This window comes from Dendrobates tinctorius, unplaced genomic scaffold (assembly GCF_039654945.1).
Source record: "Dendrobates tinctorius isolate UK_male_01 unplaced genomic scaffold, ASM3965494v1 ptg000201l, whole genome shotgun sequence".
In the NCBI taxonomy this organism is placed as follows: Eukaryota; Metazoa; Chordata; class Amphibia; order Anura; family Dendrobatidae; genus Dendrobates; species Dendrobates tinctorius.
In genome coordinates, this window is record NW_027361868.1 from 15,209,818 (window position 1) to 15,228,886 (window position 19,069).

Here is a 19,069-nt window from a genome sequence, read left to right on the forward strand (position 1 = left end):
CACATAGCCCCCTATACACAGTGTAAGCCTCCCCATAGCCTCCTATATGCAGTGTGAGCCTCCACATAGCCTCCTATATACAGTGTGGGCCTCCACATAGCCCCCTATATGCAGTGTGAGCTTCCACATAGCCCCTACATACAGTGCGAGCCTCTCCATAGCCCCCTATATACAGTGTAAGCCTTCCCATAGCTGCCTATATACAGTGTGAGACTCCACATAGCCCCATATATACAGTACAGTGTGAGCCTCCACATAGCCCCCTATATACAGTGTAAACCTCCACATAGACTCCTATAAACAGTGTGAGCCTCCACATAGCCCCCTATACACAGTGTAAGCCTCCCCATAGCCTCCTATATGCAGTGTGAGCCTCCACATAGCCCCTACATACAGTGCGAGCCTCTGCATAGCCCCCTATATACAGTGTAAGCCTTCCCATAGCCGCCTATATACAGTGTGAGACTCCACATAGCCCCATATATACAGTACAGTGTGAGCCTCCACATAGCCCCTTTATATAGTGTGAACCTCCAAATAGCCTCCTATATAATGTTTGGGCCTCCACATAGCCCCCGTATATACAGTGTGTGAGCCTCCACATCACATAGTCTCCTATATACTGTGTGAACCTCTACACAGCCTCCTATATACAGTATGAGCCCACACGAAGCCCCCTATATACATGCACACATTCAATGCGCATATGAAAAAAAACCACATGCGCCTCGCTCCCATTTCCCCGACGCTCTTCTCAGGTCTCCGATGCACTGATTGCATGTAATGACGTCATCGCTTCTGCTGTCTCAGTCACACACGCTGATTGGTGGATTGTATTCAATAATGTCTGCATCTTGAGGCTGCAGAGAGCAGTGAAATAAGTATGTGGGAGGCGGCGGACGGGCGAAGGCATGGTGCAGCCCGTGGGCTACTGTTTTAGGCCCTTCGGCTGTCTCTGTCTGTGAGCTGAACTGAAACAACCATACGGTTGGACTGGGCCACGGGCCACACTTTGCCCAGGTCTGATCTAGACACATTATTTCTTTATTATTACTTTTATCTTTATTTTTTGTTTCATTTTTTTTTCTAGATAGATACATTAAATTGAGATAGAAAATTCTAAGATCAGCCGCTGGGAGTTGTAGTTGAATTTGGGGGAAGCAGTTTGCAGATGACTTATGAGTATAAATTTATGACGACCTTTGACACTCTCAGTGCTGGAATGAATGTGTCGCATGGATTTATGTCTTTTTTCATCAATTAAGGAATTTCCTTTTAAAACCTTGTGGGAGCATCACAACACAGAACTAGACCCCAATCAGAGGACCATAAAACATCCGGACTCCTTATCTACCGTGTTTCCCCGAAAGTAAGACCCTGTCTTACATTAATTTTACCCCAAAAAGTCCCACCCTGTCTTACTTTCGGGGGAGGTCTTACATTAGCCGAAAAAAAATGACAATTTCTTTTTAACCAATAAATTAACATTTATTAACATGCTGTTATACCCCATAACAGTGCCGTATCCCACTGCACACAGCCCCACACCCCATAACAGTGCCGTATCCCACTGCACACAGCCCCATACCCTATACAGTACATGTTTCCCTACTTGGTTTTTAAATGCTGGACGTTTTCCTCTGCGGTGCGGCTGTGGGTGCGGAAGGCCTGTGCTGCAGGGAACGCTGTGCCAATCAGCAGGGAAACAGCGGTGACGTGGGGCTGGGGCGGCCAATTACAGCCCGAGCTGCTGGACCAATCAGTGCTCGAGCCGGGGGCCGGTGGTGACGTGGGGAACAGGGGCGGCCAATGAGCTGTTGAGCTGGGCGGATTGCGGGGTTAACACGGCGAGTTAACCCCATGAGCGCTGGACCCGCCCAGCTGCACCTGAGGACACCTCTGGAGCCTGGGGACCCAATGGGGGACAGCGGCGGCCCAAAGGTAAAGGGCCTTACATTTCACAGCGGCCCCCAACCCTGCCTTACATTCGGGGGGTCCTACTTTCGGGGAAACACGGTATGAACTGGTCCAATGTTTAGATTTATGTTTCTCCTTCTCCCATATTGATAGTTCTGCTTCACGTCACTTGTCTCATCTATTGCATTTTTTCTAGGCTGTATTGTGCATAAATATGTGACTTCAGATTTTGTATTAGTCTAGCCTGATGAAGAGACCTGAGTAGTCTCGAAAGCTTGCAATGTGTTACCATCTTTTCAGTTAGCCATTAAAAGGTATCAACTACTGAGGACTCTCAATCCTGAATATTTTTTTATGTAGATCTGATAAGTCTATCAGTCCTGGTGTTCGATGGCAACAATCCGCCCTGTGTGATTGTTCTATAATGCCGTTTTATTCTGAAAATGCAATGCAACTGAGCCAGATGAGGCTGGTGCTGACTGACTGGTGGGGCATTTCATAAAGTTAGTTATCGAGGCAGGCTCTTCACTAGGCAGTGGCGTAACTAGAGTCCCATGGGCCCTGATGCAAAATATGGACCTGGGCCTCCACCTCTATGTTGGTCAGATGTATGGGCCCTTGTAGCTTTCTAGATCCTATGAAGACATGTAATGATGTCCCTATCCAGGAACCTTTCTGCAATAATGTCTCCTGTCCTGGCTTCTTCTTGGTATAATGTCCTCCATCATGGGCACCTTACCTTAATAATGTCCCCCATCCTGGACCCTTTTTGCACAAATGTCCCCAAACCTGGTATAATGTCCCCCATCATGGGCCACTTCCTGGTATAATATCCCCCATCCTATAACACTGTCCATTCGGTTTACATTCCTCCGCTCCCACGACATTCCATGTCCTCTTCGGCGTACCAACCATGGGTGGTGTATGATGACACTGCTATGCGCTATGACGGGCACGTTGACGTCAGCTGGCCGGACGTATGTATTGCAGTTGAAGGACTCAGCGGGTCTATGTTGCAATACACTTCAGCTGGATGTACGTCCTCGGATGCTCCTCCAGCTGAAATAAGCACTGGTGTCAGCAGGCCCCTCTCCTGCATGGACCATCTGCGACCACAATCGTTAAGCCTCTGTCCCTAAGGTTTATTTTAGTGATGTTCTCCCCCCATTTTCTTATCACCTTTCCTCCCCTCTGCACCAGGAGTGCTTAGGCCCGTAAAGACGAGCCAAAACATGGACATTAGACCACTCAATCCCCGATTATCATCTTGTATAAACTTGCCATAAATCACTCGACAAATGAGTAAAACGCTCGTCCGTTGGGCAATTGGATCATTTATGTCGGCATTAAAATCATCGTTATCGGCAGCACATGTGCGCAGGAGATGTGCTGCCGATAATGATGATATTCCATTAGCACAGCGCCATCATGTGAGTGATCGCTCTGCGCACATGAATGTTCGTCTGCCGGTTTTGTATTTTGCCGATCGGCAGTTGTGTAGTGGCCGCGGTTGACAAGTGTAGAAGGGTCTTTACGGTGCGTGTGGCCGGTGATGAAGATCCTGCTCCGTCCTCTTTGTATCATCTGTTGGTTTTATTACATTTTCTATTTCTCTGCAGTTTCAGGTGTCGATTTGACGTCAGTTTATAACTCAGAGCCGGGTGTTGTGCTAAGAGGATCTTCAAAGGCGTACTGCCCGCCAAGAGCTGCTGGCACATCGCTGCCCATCACTGTGGATAATGGTATTGTAACCTAACACTGTTATATTATTACGTCACATAAATGCTGCGACCTACCGACATCTGGCAAAAGAAGTAATGTGTCCTGCCTGCCATTTATGGGCAGCTACTGGTAGGTGGGCTGCCATCACAAGTCAGTATCTACCTTCATTGTAAAATGGCCCAATTTCTCTGCCAGTTTATCACCATGTTGCTTCCATTTTCTTTCCTTTTACCATTTTAAAAACTGAACGAAAGAACAATGTGAAATGTACTACAGTAACCAGGGGAGTACATGGATAAGCCACTATTGCCCCACCATGGTGACAGTGGCTGCCATAAAACAACCAATTGTGTTGTGTGTGCACGGTAGGGGTGACAGAAGATATCTACGGCGTTCAACCCATTAGATGCTATGGTCACCGTTCCTGAAAGCATCTAAGGGGTTAGTCAATTTGAGCCCCAATCACTGCTGTGATTGGTGGGTATCTGCTGTGCAAAGCGACTGGTATCCATCAGGTATGGGGCAGGTTCAGCTCGTGAGCCCATTTTTTTTTTTAACTATTCCTCCGGACGTCTGTCGTGCTGGTATGGTTGATGTTGGGAAGTCAGCGGACGCCAAAGCTGGGGTGGTTCGGCACTGGTTATTCCGACTTATGAGCACTATAACACTAGCATGGTATAGAGCCATTGGAGATATGCCACTCAGAATTAAAGGGGTTGTCTTTAGTTCTTAAGGAAGTAAAATTGGAAAAAGCTTGTAAAAATAACCAACTTTTCAATTTAACCCTTACCCAATTCTCAATTAGAAGGATTTTCAATTCCATGGTGTCCACCCCGCTGCTGGGCACCAGTTGCGTACCTTGAAGCTTGTGAGCTCCATTACAATCCCCACAATGGGGCCCCCAAGTTTCCCTGGTTTTTAATAGTATTACTCTTCATATTTGGGCCAAAAGGACTTTTTTCGGGGGGTACACTAGACTCCAGGGCCTTGATGCGACTGCAACCCCTACAGTCATTACAGTTACGCCCCTGCTGGGCAACCAGTAGTCTCAGAGTGGCTAGTTACCTAGGTAAAGAGCAAGCGCCGCTCACAGGCTCTGTACTTTAAAGCTGGCTTGCGGCGTTCGGAAGCTGGCCGGATAGTTGGATCCTCAGCACTTCTTCCATGCTGCAGAAGAAAAGCTGCTTCTGTTTGAAGCATCGTGGAGGGGTAAGTTCAGGACAGCGCAGTCATGCCACCAGTCGCAAGTGTCAGTCTTCAGGAGCGCACCTCCCTCCCCCAACAAAGCAGGAAGCCGTCCGGCAGGGGAGCAGTGCGCTTCTGAAGGAAGATGCTGAGACAACCTCCTGATTAGAGATGAACGAACCCGAACTGTAAGGCTGTGTTCACACACACAAAGGTTTTTTTCGCGTTTTTCCTGCGGATTTACCAAAAAATCCGCTCAAAAAACGCTTAAAAGAAGCTTCCCATTCATTTTAATGCATTTTGCACTTTTTTGCATATTGATGTGTTTTTTACCGCAAAAAGAACGCTTTGCGGTAAAAAATGCAGCATGCTCATTAATTTTGCGGTGAATTACGCATTTCTGGCTATTTTCTATGTGTCTGGGGATGCGCGGCAAAACCGCGCGTTTTCTGGGAAGGAGTCCTGTTTTTATGCAGAAATTTTCTGCATACGTGTGCACATAGCCTTAAGATTTCCCACCTCCAAAGTTCGCAGAAAAGGATTTCCAGTTTGTCAAGGAGCGCTTCCGGCTGATTCATTAATTACTCCGAATATTTCAAGGAATATCCAGTTTATTGATAGACATAAAAACACAACGCGTTTCGGCTATACATAAAATTAGACTTCAGCAGGTAAAATCATATATCTTTAAAAGACACATTTAGGCTACTTTCCCACTTCAGTTTTTCTGCATCAGGCGCGATGCGGCGAAAAATGTAAAAACCGGATCCGGCACCGGTTGCCACCAGATCCGGCTTTTTTCCCATAGATTAGCATTATCGTCACATTGCGCCTGATGGCCATGCGACGTGTCCGGCTTTTGCCGGACTCGGCAAAAAATGCCTGTCCGTTCCCTGCAATGTTTTTTGACAGCGCCGGACCGCTTTTTTCCACAGCGCATGCCAGAAGACTCTCTCTCCCTTTCCCTCTCCTGCCCGTATCCGGCAAAAACAGATGATCCGGCGGGCTGCGGCTTCTACCGGATCAGGTTTGACAACTTTATGCCGCAGCCCGCCGGATTTCAAAAACTGAAATGTGAAAGTAGCCTTATATAGGGGAAAAAAAATTCCACCTTTCATTGAATTATCATCTATTAAAAACACATGCACACCTCTCCAAACTGTTGGGAGGCTAGTTGTAGGTGGAATCTATTTTACTTGGAATCTAATTTAAAAAAACTCATTTTCTATGTGTTTTTTTTTCCCCTGGTAAAATTTTTCTTATAATTCCCATTTCTTTAAGAAGATTGCAAAATCCCCGTGCTCAAACAGGGAGATGATTATAAAAGATAAAAATTGTATGTATATATACAGTGGGGCAAAAAAGTATTTTCTAATTATTGCTCCCACAGTTGATTTCTTCACTCCAAGCTGGTTGGCTATTGCAGATTCAGTCTTCCCAGCCTGGTGCAGGGCTACAATTTTGTTTCTGGTGTCCTTTGCCAGCTCTTTGGTCTTCACCATAGTGGAGTTTGGAGTCAGACTGTTTGAGGGTGTGCACAGGTGTCTTTTTATACTGATAACAAGTTTAAACAGGTGCCATTACTACAGGTAATGAGTGGAGGAAAGAGGAGACTCTTAAAGAAGAAGTTACAGGTCTGTGAGAGCCAGAAATCTTGATTGCTTGTTTCTGACCAAATACTTATTTTCCACCATAATATGCAAATAAAATGAAAAAAAAACAGACAATGTGATTTTCTGGATTTTTTTTTCTCAGTTTGTCTCCCATAGTTGAGGTCTACCTATGATGTAAATTACAGACGCCTCTCATCTTTTTAAGTGGTGGAACTTGCACTATTGCTGACTGACTAAATACTTTTTTGCCCCACTGTATATATATATATATATATATATATATATATATATATACTTCTTCCATGTTTAAAATTAATAAAATTAATAAAGTTTTTATCGTTTAGCATCAATATTAACCCCTTAACCCCCAAGGGTGGTTTGCACGTTCATGACCGGGCCAATTTTTACAATTCTGACCACTGTCCCTTTATGAGGTAATAACTCTGAAACGCTTCCATGGATCCCGGTGATTCTGACATTGTTTTCTCGTGACATATTGTACTTCATGTTAGTGGTAAAATTTCTTTCAAATAACTTGCGTTTATTTGTGAAAAAAATGGAAATTTGGCAAAAAATTTTAAAATTTCGCAATTTTCCAAAATTGAATTTTTATACCCTTAAATCACAGAGATACGGCACGCAAAAAACTTAATAAGTAACATTACCCACATGTTTACTTTGCATCAGCACAATTTTGGAACCAAAATTTTTTTTTGTTAGGAAGTTAAAAGGGTTAAAAGTTGACCAGCGATTTCTCATTTTTGCAACACCATTTTATTTTTACGGACACATCACATTTGTAGCCACTTTGAGGGGTCTATATGATAGAAAATACCCAAAAGTGACACCATTCTAAAAACTGCACCCTTTAAGGTGCTCAAAACCACATTCAAGACGTTTATTAACCCTTCAGGTGATTCACAAGAATTTTTTGAATATTTAAAAAAAAATGAACATTTAACTTTTTTTCACAAAAAAAATACTTCAGGTTCAATTTTTTTTATTTTACCAAGGGTAACAAGAGAAATTGGACTGCAAAAGTTATTGTGCAGTTCGTCCTGAGTACGCTGATACCTGATATGTGGGGGGAAACTACTGTTTCGGCGCATGGCAGAGCTCAGAAGGGAAGGAGCGCCGTTTGACTTTTTCAATGCAAAATTGGCTGGAATTCAGATCGGACGCCATGTCACGTTTGGAGAGCCCCTGATGTACCCAAACAGTGGAAACCCCCTACAAGTGACCCCATTTTGGAAACTAGACCCCCCAAGGAACTTATCTAGATATTTGGTGAGAACTTTGAACCCCCAAGGGCTTCACAGAAGTTTATAACGCCCGGGCGTGAAAATAAAAAAATCGTATTTTTTCCACAAACATGATCTTTTAGTCACCAATTTTATTTTCCCAAGGGTAACAGGAGAAATTGGACCCCAAAAGTTGTTGTCCAATTTATCCTGAGTACGCTGATACCCCATATGTGGGAGAAAACTACTGTATGAGCACACGTCAGGGCTCGGAAGTAGTGACGTTTTGGAATGCAGACTTTGATGGAATGGTCTGCGGGTGTCATGTTGCTTTTGGAGAGCCCCTGATGTACCTAAACAGTAGAAACCCCCCACAAGTGACCCCATTTTGGAAACTAGACCCCCTAAGGAACTTATCTAGATGTGAGGTGAGCACTTTGAACCCCCAAGTGCTTCACAGAAGTTTATAACGCCCGGGCGAGAAAATAAAAAAATCATTTTTTTCCGCCAAAATGATAATTTTGCCCCCAATTTTTTATTTTCCTAAGGGTAACAGGAGAAATTGGACCCCAAAAGTTGTTTTGCAATTTGTCCTGAGTAGGCTGATACCCTATATGTGGGGGTAAAATACTGTTTGGGCGCATGGCAGAGCTTGGAAGGGAAGGAGCACCATTTGACTTTTTCAACGCAGAATTGGCTGGAATTGAGATCAGACGCCATGTCACGTTTGGAGAGCCCCTGATGTGCCCAAACAGTGGAAACCCCCCATTTCTAACTCCAACCCTAACCCCAACACACCCCTAACCCTAATCTCAGCCCTAGCCCTATCCCTAACCCTAGCCCTAACCCTAGCCCTAATGGGAAAATGGAAATAAATACATTTTCTTTTATTTTTATTATTTTTCGCTAACTAAGGGGGTGATAACGGGGGGTTTGATTTACTATTTATGGCGGTTTTTATGTTTGGCGGCTGTCGCACGCTAAAAGACGCTTTTTATTGTAAAAATAGTTTTTGCATCACCATATTTTCAGAGCTATAATTTTTCCATATTTTGACCCACCGAGTCATGTGAGGTCTTATTTTTTGCGGGACGAGTTGACGTTTTTATTGGTACCATTTTCGGGCACGTGACATCTTTTGATCGCTTTTTATTCCGATTTTTAGGATGCAGAATGAACAAAAACCAGCGTTTCATGAATTTCTTTTGGGGGGTGCGTTTACACCGTTCCGCGTGCGGTAAAATTGATAAAGCGCTTTTATTCTTCGAGTCAGTACGCTAACAGCGATACCTCATTTAAGTCATTTTTTTATGTTTTCTCGGTTTTATGCAATGAAAACAATTTTATATAAAAAATAATTATTTTTGCATCGCTTTATTCTGCGAGCTATAACTTTTTTATTTTTCCGCTGATGACGCTGTATTGCAGCTCGTTTTTTGCGGGACAAGATGACGATGACGTTTTCAGCGGTACCATGGATATTTATATGCGTCTTTTTGATCGCGCGCTATTGCACTTTTTGTTCGGCGGTATGATAATAAATCTTTATTTTTTGCTTCGTTTTTTATTTTTATTTCTTAAGGGGTTCACTAAAGGGGTTAACTAATGGGACAGTTTTATAGGGCGGGTCTTTCATTGTACTTTCATTGTTTTGGGTTTTTTTTTATTTCCAAAAAATGAATTTATTAGGGAATATTTTTTTTTTTAACTTTATTTAGCGATTTTTTAAAAATTATTTTTACACTTTTTTTTATAGCTTTATTACATTGTCCCAGGGGGGACATAGCTGTCATGTGACAGATCGCTGATCTGTCACATCACAGATCACTGTAACAGATCAGCGTTCTGTCACAGGCACTGCACTTGGCTTCCTCGTGCGTGCGCTTTGCAGGCACTGAGGAAGCCGGCTCCCTGCAAGGCCCCAAAGGTCCCCTTCGCTATCTTGGATTCGGGGACCTGCAGGGATGGAGCCCCCCGCAGCAGCGCTGCACATTGCGCTGCTGTGGGGGGCTCAGGGAAGCACGGAGGGAGCCCCCTCACTGCCAATGTTTCCCTTTAACCCCCGGTACACCGCGATCGTGTTTGATCGCTGTGTGCAAGGGGTTAACGTGTCGGGGGCGGTCCGTGACCGCCCCTGACACATTGTGCTGGGTGTCAGCTGTGATAATCAGCTGACACCCGGCTGTGATCAGCGGCGCTCACCACGTGGGCGCCGCTGATCGCTGTGACGTACTATCCCGTCCCTGGGAATTAAGTCCCAGGGCACATGGATGGGAGAGTACGTCATATGGGATTAAAGGGTTAAAGAATTTGTATATATCTCTGATGAGACAAAACTATTTTTCCAGCCCATAGATAATTTCATTTTATTAGTTTCATCACTAGGGACCATCAGATTAACTAGTATCTGTCGGGACTAGAACTTTAATATATACAAAGTCTCATCAGAGTTCTAGTCCTGACAGATACTAGTTCTTTAATATTGATGCTAAACGATAAATAACTTTATTAATTTTATTAATTTTAAACATGGAAGAAGTATATATATATATATATTCTTTTTATCTTTTATAATCATTTCCCTGCTTGAGCATGGGGATTTTGCAATCTTCTTAAAGAAATGGGAATTATAAGAAAAATTTTACCTGGAAAAAAAAAAAAAGAACATAGAAAATGAGTTTTTTTTTTTATTAGATTCCAAGTAATATAGATTCCACCTACAACTAGCCTCCCAACATTTGGAGAGGTGTGCATGTGTTTTTTTTAATCGATGATAATTGATTGAAGGGTGGAATTCCCCCCCCGCTATATAAATGTGTCTTTTAAAGATATATGATTTCTCCTGATGAAGGCTAATTTTATGTATAGCCGAAATGCGTTGTGTTTCTATGTCTAACAATAAACTGGATATTCCTTGAAATATTCGGAGTAATTAATGAATCAGCCGGAAGCGCTCCTTGACAAACTGGAAATCATTTTCTGCCACCTCCAAAGTTCGGGTCCCCGTTGATTCCAAAGGGGGTTCAGGTTCAATCTCGGGTACAGTTATTTTACTCAAACTGAGCTTGGTACCAGAACAGGTCCGCTCATCCCTACTCCTGATGTTATGTGCAGCATTGCTGGATTACGGTTCGATTATACTATAGTGTGATTCTTTATTACGGCACCGTAAGAAAAACCCTCCGTGTGTCACCATATGATATCAGAAGTATTTTGGGGGTACAGTATGGCGGCATAGGCTGCTACTCAAAGTTACACGGAGCAATAATACGTCTGTGTGTAGTTTATAGTAAAGTATTAGATTGTCACCATGGCCGTATCGGCGGGATAAGGCCCTTCTGGAACAATACATGGAGCAATGTGTGTCTCAGCCTGAATATTACTAGGGCTCCTGCTTGTAGACCCCCACCAGTCTGATGACTCCTAAAGTTACGTCACAAGATATTTAACCCTTTAAAATATTGTATCTAATCCTGATTAGATATAACAATAAACTCACAAAAGGAGTAATGGATTTTTCAGGGTGGGGGGCTGTTCTGCACTGTTAGGCCATGGTCACACGGTCAGTATTTGGTCAGTATTTGACATCAGTATTTGTAAGCCAAAACCAGGAGTGGGGGAAAAATACAGAAGTGGTGACGGGTTTCTATTATACTTTTCCTCTGATTGTGCCTCTCCTGGTTTTGGCTTACAAATACTAAGTTAAAAAGCTATACAAATACTTATCATGTGAATGTGGCTTTAGGGAGTAAAAACAACGTCAAGGGTCCCCAAATTTTGCGAGTCCCTAACACTAAATCTGAACAGCGCACATAAGGAAAAAATTCCCAAAAATTAAAAAAAAAAAACACACATGAAAGGTTGACTCAGCAAACCCTGACTGATGCACTGGCAGGATGCAGCAGACCTCCATTGATAAAGGCTGGGGCAGCACAGGTGCAACCCACTGATGAAGACAGACAGTAACCGAACAAAGGAGGGGCTGGCTGCCTAGTGGAAAAAACGCACACAAATAGGGCTTGCATAGGACATCAGTCACACAGATAAGTGTGGTGCAAAGTGTCTGAGCAGCCTATTAATGACGCCCATAGTATTAGCAGGCGGGCTGCTCCACACTGTATATATGCATCACACAGAAAAAGCCAAGCCAACATGAAGAGGCCAGGCTGCAACCGGCAAAAATGATAACAAGTGCAAAAAGATAAAAAGATATGGGGTATTAGTTACTATATTTTTTTTTAATTTTTGGGAATTTTTTCCTTATGTGTGCTGTTCAGATTTAGTGTTAGGGACTCGCAAAATTTGGGGACCCTTGACGTTGGGTTGCGAGCTAATATGCTTTGGCCAAAATAGTAACTAATACCCCATATCTTTTTATCTTTTTGCACTTGTTATCATTTTTGCCGGTTGCAGCCTGGCCTCTTCATGTTGGCTTGGTTTTTTCTGTGTGATGCATATATACAGTGTGGAGCAGCCCGCCTGCTAATACTATGGGCGTCATTAAAAGGCTGCTCAGACACCTTGCACCACACGTATGTGTGTGACTGATGTCCTATGCAAGCCCTATTTCTGTGCATTTTTTCCACTAGGCAGCCAGCCCCTCTTGGGTTACTGGCTGCCTTCATCACTGGGTGGCACCTGTGCTTCCTCAGCCTTTATCAATGGAGGCCTGCTGCATCCTGCTAGTGCTTTAGTCAGGGTTTGGTGAGTCAACCTTTCAAATGTGTTTTTTTTTTTTTAATTTTTGGGAATTTTTTCCTTATGTGCGCTGTTCGGCTTTAGGGAGTAAGAAAACGCTGCACACTTTTTTGAGTAAAATTTGCATCTTTTTTTACCTCTCTGACTACTTTTTATAAATGATAAGAAAAGTGATGGTGGTGGGCAGTCAGTGGATGTGGTGAGTTGATAGAAAGTATCTGAGAAGTGGTAAATGATCATTCATGTGTAGCGTATAGTTAGCCTGGCTGTATTCTACCATTTGCCCAGCAGGTGGCAGCATTGTCCTCTCTATGGGATTCAGGCGGTAATCACTCCGCACAGTGTGATGCACATTAATGACTGGGGCAGAATAATGGGAAACAAATGTTGGGACGTGTAATTCATGGAGTTCCTGACATGACTAAAATAAAACAGAAAGTCACTGAGCAACATGTCAGTGTGTAGCTTACTAAAAGTAACGTTATTTAGAAGAAACAGATATTAGGGAATATTTGATGCCTAAATGTCAGGAAAGGTTCCTATAAGTCACAAATAAAGTGTCAAGGAAAGGCTTGTCAGGGAGCGCTATGATATGGATATCTGAGATATTAGCCCCAATAGGAAAAGGAGGAAAGGAGCGGGCTGGGGAGTAATATTATTATTTATTATTATAGCGCCATTTATTCCATGGCGCTTTACATGTGAGGAGGGGTATATATAATGCATACAAGTACAGTAATCTTAAACAATACAAGTCACGACTGGTACAGGAGGAAAGAGGACCCTGCCCGGGAGGGCTCACAACCTACAAGGGATGGGTGGGGATACAGTAGGCGAGGGTAGAGCTGGTCGTGCAGCGGTTTGGTGGATCGGTGGTTACTGCAGGTGTATTGCCAAGTTTTTAACACTAAGGTTCGGATACGGCTTTAAAGAAGGCTACTACTTGCGATATAACGCAATTTTATTACAAGGTACAGAATTAAAGGAATAGTATGATTGAATAGTGTGATTGCTTACACTTTTGTATATTTTAAGATGCAAAGGTTAAGTACATATAAAGATTGAATACATATAATGATTAAGTATATATAAAGGTTAACTATATACAGTATACTCACATCATCAATCACCAAGAGGCTTTTAACCCCTTCACCCCAAGGGTGGTTTGCACGTTCATGACCGGGCCAATTTTTACAATACTGACCCTTTATGAGGTCATAACTCTGGAACGCTTGCATGGATCCCGGTGATTCTGACAATGTTTTCTCGCGACATATTGTACTTCATGTTAGTGGTAAAATTTTGTTTATTTGTGAAAAAAATGGAAATTTGGCGAAAATTTTGAAAATTTCGCAATTTTCCAACTTTGAATTTTTATGCCCTTAAATCACAGCGATACGGCACACAAAAAAACTTAATAAATAACATTTCACATGTTTACTTTACATCAGCACAAATTTGGAACCAAAATTTTTTTTTTGTTAGGAAGTTATAAGGGTTAAAATTTGACCAGCGATTTCTCATTTTTGCAACACCATTTTATTTTTACGGACCACATCACATTTGATGTCACTTTGAGGGGTCTATATGATAGAAAATACCCAAAAGTGACACCATTCTAAAAACTGCACCCCTTAAGGTGCTCAAAACCACATTCAAGAAGTTTATTAACCCTTTAGGTGTGTCACAGGAATTTTTTTGAATATTTAAAAAAAAAAAAATGAACATCTAACTTTTTTTCACAAAAAAATATTTCAGGTTCAAATTTTTTTTTTTTTTTTTTTTTTTTTACCAAGGGTAACAGGAGAAATTGGACTGCAAAAGTTATTGTGCAATTTGTCCTGAGTACGCTGATACCTGATTTGTGGGGGGGAATCACTGTTTCGGCGCATGGCAGAGCTCAGAAGGGAAGGAGCGCCGTTTGACTTTTTCAATGCAAAATTGGCTGGAATTCAGATCGGACGCCATGTCACATTTGGAGAGCCCCTGATATACCTAAACAGTGGAAACCCCCAACAAGTGACACCATTTTGGAAACTAGACCCCCCAAGGAAATTATCTAGATATGTGGTGAGAACTTTGAACCCACAAGGGCTTCACAGAAGTTTATAACGCACAGCAGTTCAATTAAAAAATCATATTTTTTCCACAAAAATGATCTTTTCACCCCCAATTTTTATTTTCTCAAGGGTAACAGGACCATAAAAGTTATTGTGCAATTTGTCCTGAGTACGCTGATACCCCACATGTGGGGGTAAACCACTATTTGGGCGCATGGCAGAGCTCGGAAGGGAAGCAGCGCCGTTTGACGTTTTTGGCTGGAATTGAGATCGGACACCATGTCGCGATTGGAAAACCCCTGATGTACCAAAACAGTGGAAACCCCCCACAAATGACACCATTTTGGAAACTAGACCCCCCCCAAGGAACTTATCTAGATGTGTGGTGAGCACTTTGAACTCCCCAGTGCTTCACAGAAGTTTATAACGCCCGAGCGTGAAAATAAAAAATTCTTATTTTTTCCACAAACATGATCTTTTAGTCACCATTTTTTTTGTTTTCCCATGGGTACCAGGAGAATTTGGACCCCAAAAGTTGTTGTCCAATTTGTCCTGAGTACGCTGATACCCCATATGTGGGAGAAAACTACTGTAAGGACACACGTCGGGGCTCAGAAGGGAAGTAGTGACGTTTTGGAATGCAGACTTTGATGGAATGGTCTGCGGGTGTCATGTGCGTTTGGAGAGCCCCTGATGTACCTAAACTATTGAAACTCCCCACAAGTGACCCCATTTTGGAAACTAGACTCCCTAAGGAACTTATCTAGATGTGAGATGAGCACTTTGAACCCCCAAGTGCTTCACAGAAGTTTATAACGCTCGGACGTGAAAATAAAATTTTTTTGCACAAAATGATATTTTTGCCCCCAATTTTTTATTTTCCCAAGGGTAACAGGAGAAATTGGACCCCAAAAGTTGTTTTTCAATTTGTCCTGAGTAGGCTGATACCCTATATGTGGGGGTAAAACACTGTTTGGGCGCATGGCAGAGCTTGGAAGGGAAGGAGCACCATTTGACTTTTTCAACTCAGAATTGGCTGGAATTGAGATCAGACGCCATGTTGCATTTGGAGAGCCCCTGATGTGCCCAAACAGTGGAAACCCCCCAATTCTAACTCCAGCCCTAACCCTGGCCCTGGCCCTGGCCCTAACCCTAATGGGAAAATGGAAATAAATACATTTTTTTTATTTTATTATTTTTCCCTAACTAAGGGGGTGAGAACGGGGGATTTGATTTACTATTTGTGGCGGTTTTTATGTTTGGCAGCTGTCGCACGCTAAAAGACGCTTTTTATTGTAAAAATAGTTTTTGCATCACCACATATTGAGAGCTATAATTTTTCCATATTTTGACCCACCGAGTCATGTGAGGTCTTATTTTTTGTGGGACAAGTTGACGTTTTTATCGGTACCATTTTCGGGCACGTGACATTTTTTGATCGCTTTTTATTCCGATTTTTGGGACACTGAACAAAAACCAGCGTTTCATGAATTTCTTTTGGGGGTGTGAGTTTACACCGTTCCGCGTGCGGTAAAATTGATAAAGCGGTTTTCTTCTTCAGGTCAGTACGGTTACAGCGATACCTCATTTAGGTCGTTTTTTTATGTTTTGGTGGTTTTTATGGAATGAAAACTATTTTATATAAAAAATAATTATTTTTGCATCGCTTTATTCTGCGAGCTATAGCTTTTTTATTTTTTCGCTGATGATGCTGTATGGCAGCTCCTTTTTTGCGGGACAAGATGACGTTTTCAGCGGTACCATGGATATTTATATGCGTCTTTTTGATCGTGCGTTATTGCACTTTTTGTTTGGCGGTATGATAATAAATCGTTATTTTTTGCTTCGTTTTTTATTTTTTAAGGGGTTCGCTAAAGGGGTTAACTAATGGAACAGTTTTAAAGGGCGGGTCGTTACGGACGCGGCGATACCTAATATGTGTACTTTTATTGTTTGTTTGTTTTTTTATTTCCAAAAAATGGATTTATTGGGGGAATATTTTTTTTTTTTTTTTTTTTTAAACTTTATTACATAGTCCCAGGTGGGACATCACTGTCCTGTGACAGATCGCTGATCTGTCACATCACAGATCACTGTGACAGATCAGCGATCTGTCACAGGCAGTGCAGAAGGCTTCCTCATGCCTGCGCTTTGCAGGCACTGAGGAAGCCAGCTCCCTGCAGGCCCCCGAAGGCCCCCGTTGCCATCTTGGATTCGGGGGCCTGCAGGGAAAGAGCCCCCCGCAGCAGCGCTGCACATTGCGCTGCTGTGGGGGGCTCAGGGAAGCACGGAGGGAGCCCCCTCCCTGCCGAGGCTTCCCTTTAACCCCCGGTACACGGCGATCATGTTTGATCGTGGTGTGCAAGGGGCTAACATGTCGGGGCGGTCCGTGAACGCCCCTGACACATTGTGCCGGGTGTCAGCTGTGATAATCAGCTGACACCCGGCCGCGATCAGCGGCGCTCACCACGTGGGCGCCGCTGATCGCTGTGACGTACTATCCCGTCCCTGGGCATAGGGGCCCGGGTCCCATGGACGGGATAGTACGTCTGATATCAGAAAGCGGTTAAACATCATCGGTCTGGAATATCAGAGAAGCAACACCAAGACAGAGAACCCCTGGAAGATTCACTACACTGCATGGGCGTCCCCACTTATGCAGGTATCAACACTGTACATGTGTACAGATAGCCAAGTTGTGCTTCTGTCTATGTCATGTTTCTCTGGCCTTATATACTAAATTACACTTATGTGTAACTTGCTTCACCCAACCCACCCTGTGGCCGGCCTTCAAGGTCGGATGAAACAGATAACATGGCATCATCAGACAATGGGTCATAAACCCTTACAATATAAAAGCCACATGGATTTAGATAAAACCAACACAGACAGAGGTTAAATAAAGCCCCCGTTACACATTAGCAATATTGCTGTAAAGTCACCGATTTTGTGACGTAGCAACGATATTGCTAGCGATATCGCTACATGTGATACTTGCCTCCGACCGCTCCCCCGCTGATTATCGTTGGTCACGCAAGAAGGTCCTGGATCATTTCTCGTCGGGCGCTTCCTGTGGCGCCGACGAGCGTGGACGCGGGCGGGAGGACGTCAGGATCGCCGCGTCTGACAGGTAAGTAGCGACCCCTGCGATGTCGCTGCTGAGATCTGCCTGTGTGGCAGCTCACCAGCGACCACTTAGCGATGCACCAGCGATCCTGACCGCGTCATATCGTTGTCGGGATTGCTGGTGCATCGATTAGTGTAACAGTACCCTAAACCTTAATGTTTTACAATGACAAAAATAGAAACTTAGCTGCATTTCTGATGTTTCACAAATAGTTCTATCTAATGGTCTGATAAATCCACTACAGACAGAGGTTACGTCATTGTCTCTGTCTGTAACTGACCAGAAATGCAGCTCTGTAATATATAGAATTCATTCTATATATTTCAATATGGAGTCAAAAATAGCCATTTTTATATTCGCACTACCATCCACCCTAGGCTATTTTGAGCCAAACATTATTTATACGAGGTACCATATAAGTGTACACTGTCTACAACAACACAAAGCAATGCATGCACAAAGTATAGCAAAAATTCCTATTGTATATGAAGTTTTGAGTCCTATCTTCTTCTTGTATGTCTTCATCTTGAATAGATACCCCTATCAGCTTTGTCCATAACTGTAAAGTGGTTGGTACCGCCACCAGGCAAGTTTCTAATGTATTGGTAGCAGTAGTAGTCTTTGTCATACCAAAATGACTAGTGTTCATCAGCTAAGCCAAGTAAATCCATAGATTTTGTTTGGTTTTCCATAAAGCTCTATTTTCCATGGTTGGTCTCTCGGTTTTTCATCTGAAGATCTCTTGGGTAGTGGCAGAAGTTGAAAGGACCATGACACTGGCTGCTATGATGCACCATTTCCAGATTCTGATCTAAAGGGAAAAATATATATACATTATTCTCTGAGATAACCTGTCAGTTGGGACATGTTCCCACTTCTTTTGCCCGGGTTTCATAACTATCAGCACATTATCTGCTCCACGAACAATTACTTTAGCAAGTTCTGGAAGACCTTTGTCCCCCAGATTTTTACGCCATCATTGATAGGATGTGAGGATCCAAATCCTTTATCAAATCTAACCTGATGGGGCAACCCTCTGGTCTGTGCCCATTGGTAAGCAGCTATTTCTCCATATTTCTGGTGTGCCCACTGAGTCGATCTGAGCAGTCCCTCAGTGGCGTCAGTCTTTGAATTGGATTCAGCGACTGATATTTTGGAAGGTTCCTCTGCTAATAAGGTGAAGAGTCTTTCCAGTGTATCTGAAGCACAATAAGCATCAACATTAAACACAGTCACTTTAATTCTTTGTACAATTGTCCAGATATCTTGCCACAACTCTTTCTCCACACACAGGATTGTCCCATTCAGTAGTAGTAGGCACAAGCACACCAGTCTCCTCCTAATTCTGTAACCTTGCACCCACTGAATTGTTTTGGATTTACATAAATCACCTGGCCTCCACCCTCCACTCTTGAATCTACCAAAGCTTTATCATGTTGGTTGTTTTTATTGTTCAGTTAATCACCAAATCTACATAGGGGTGTGAAACCATTTGTGGAATGTGGC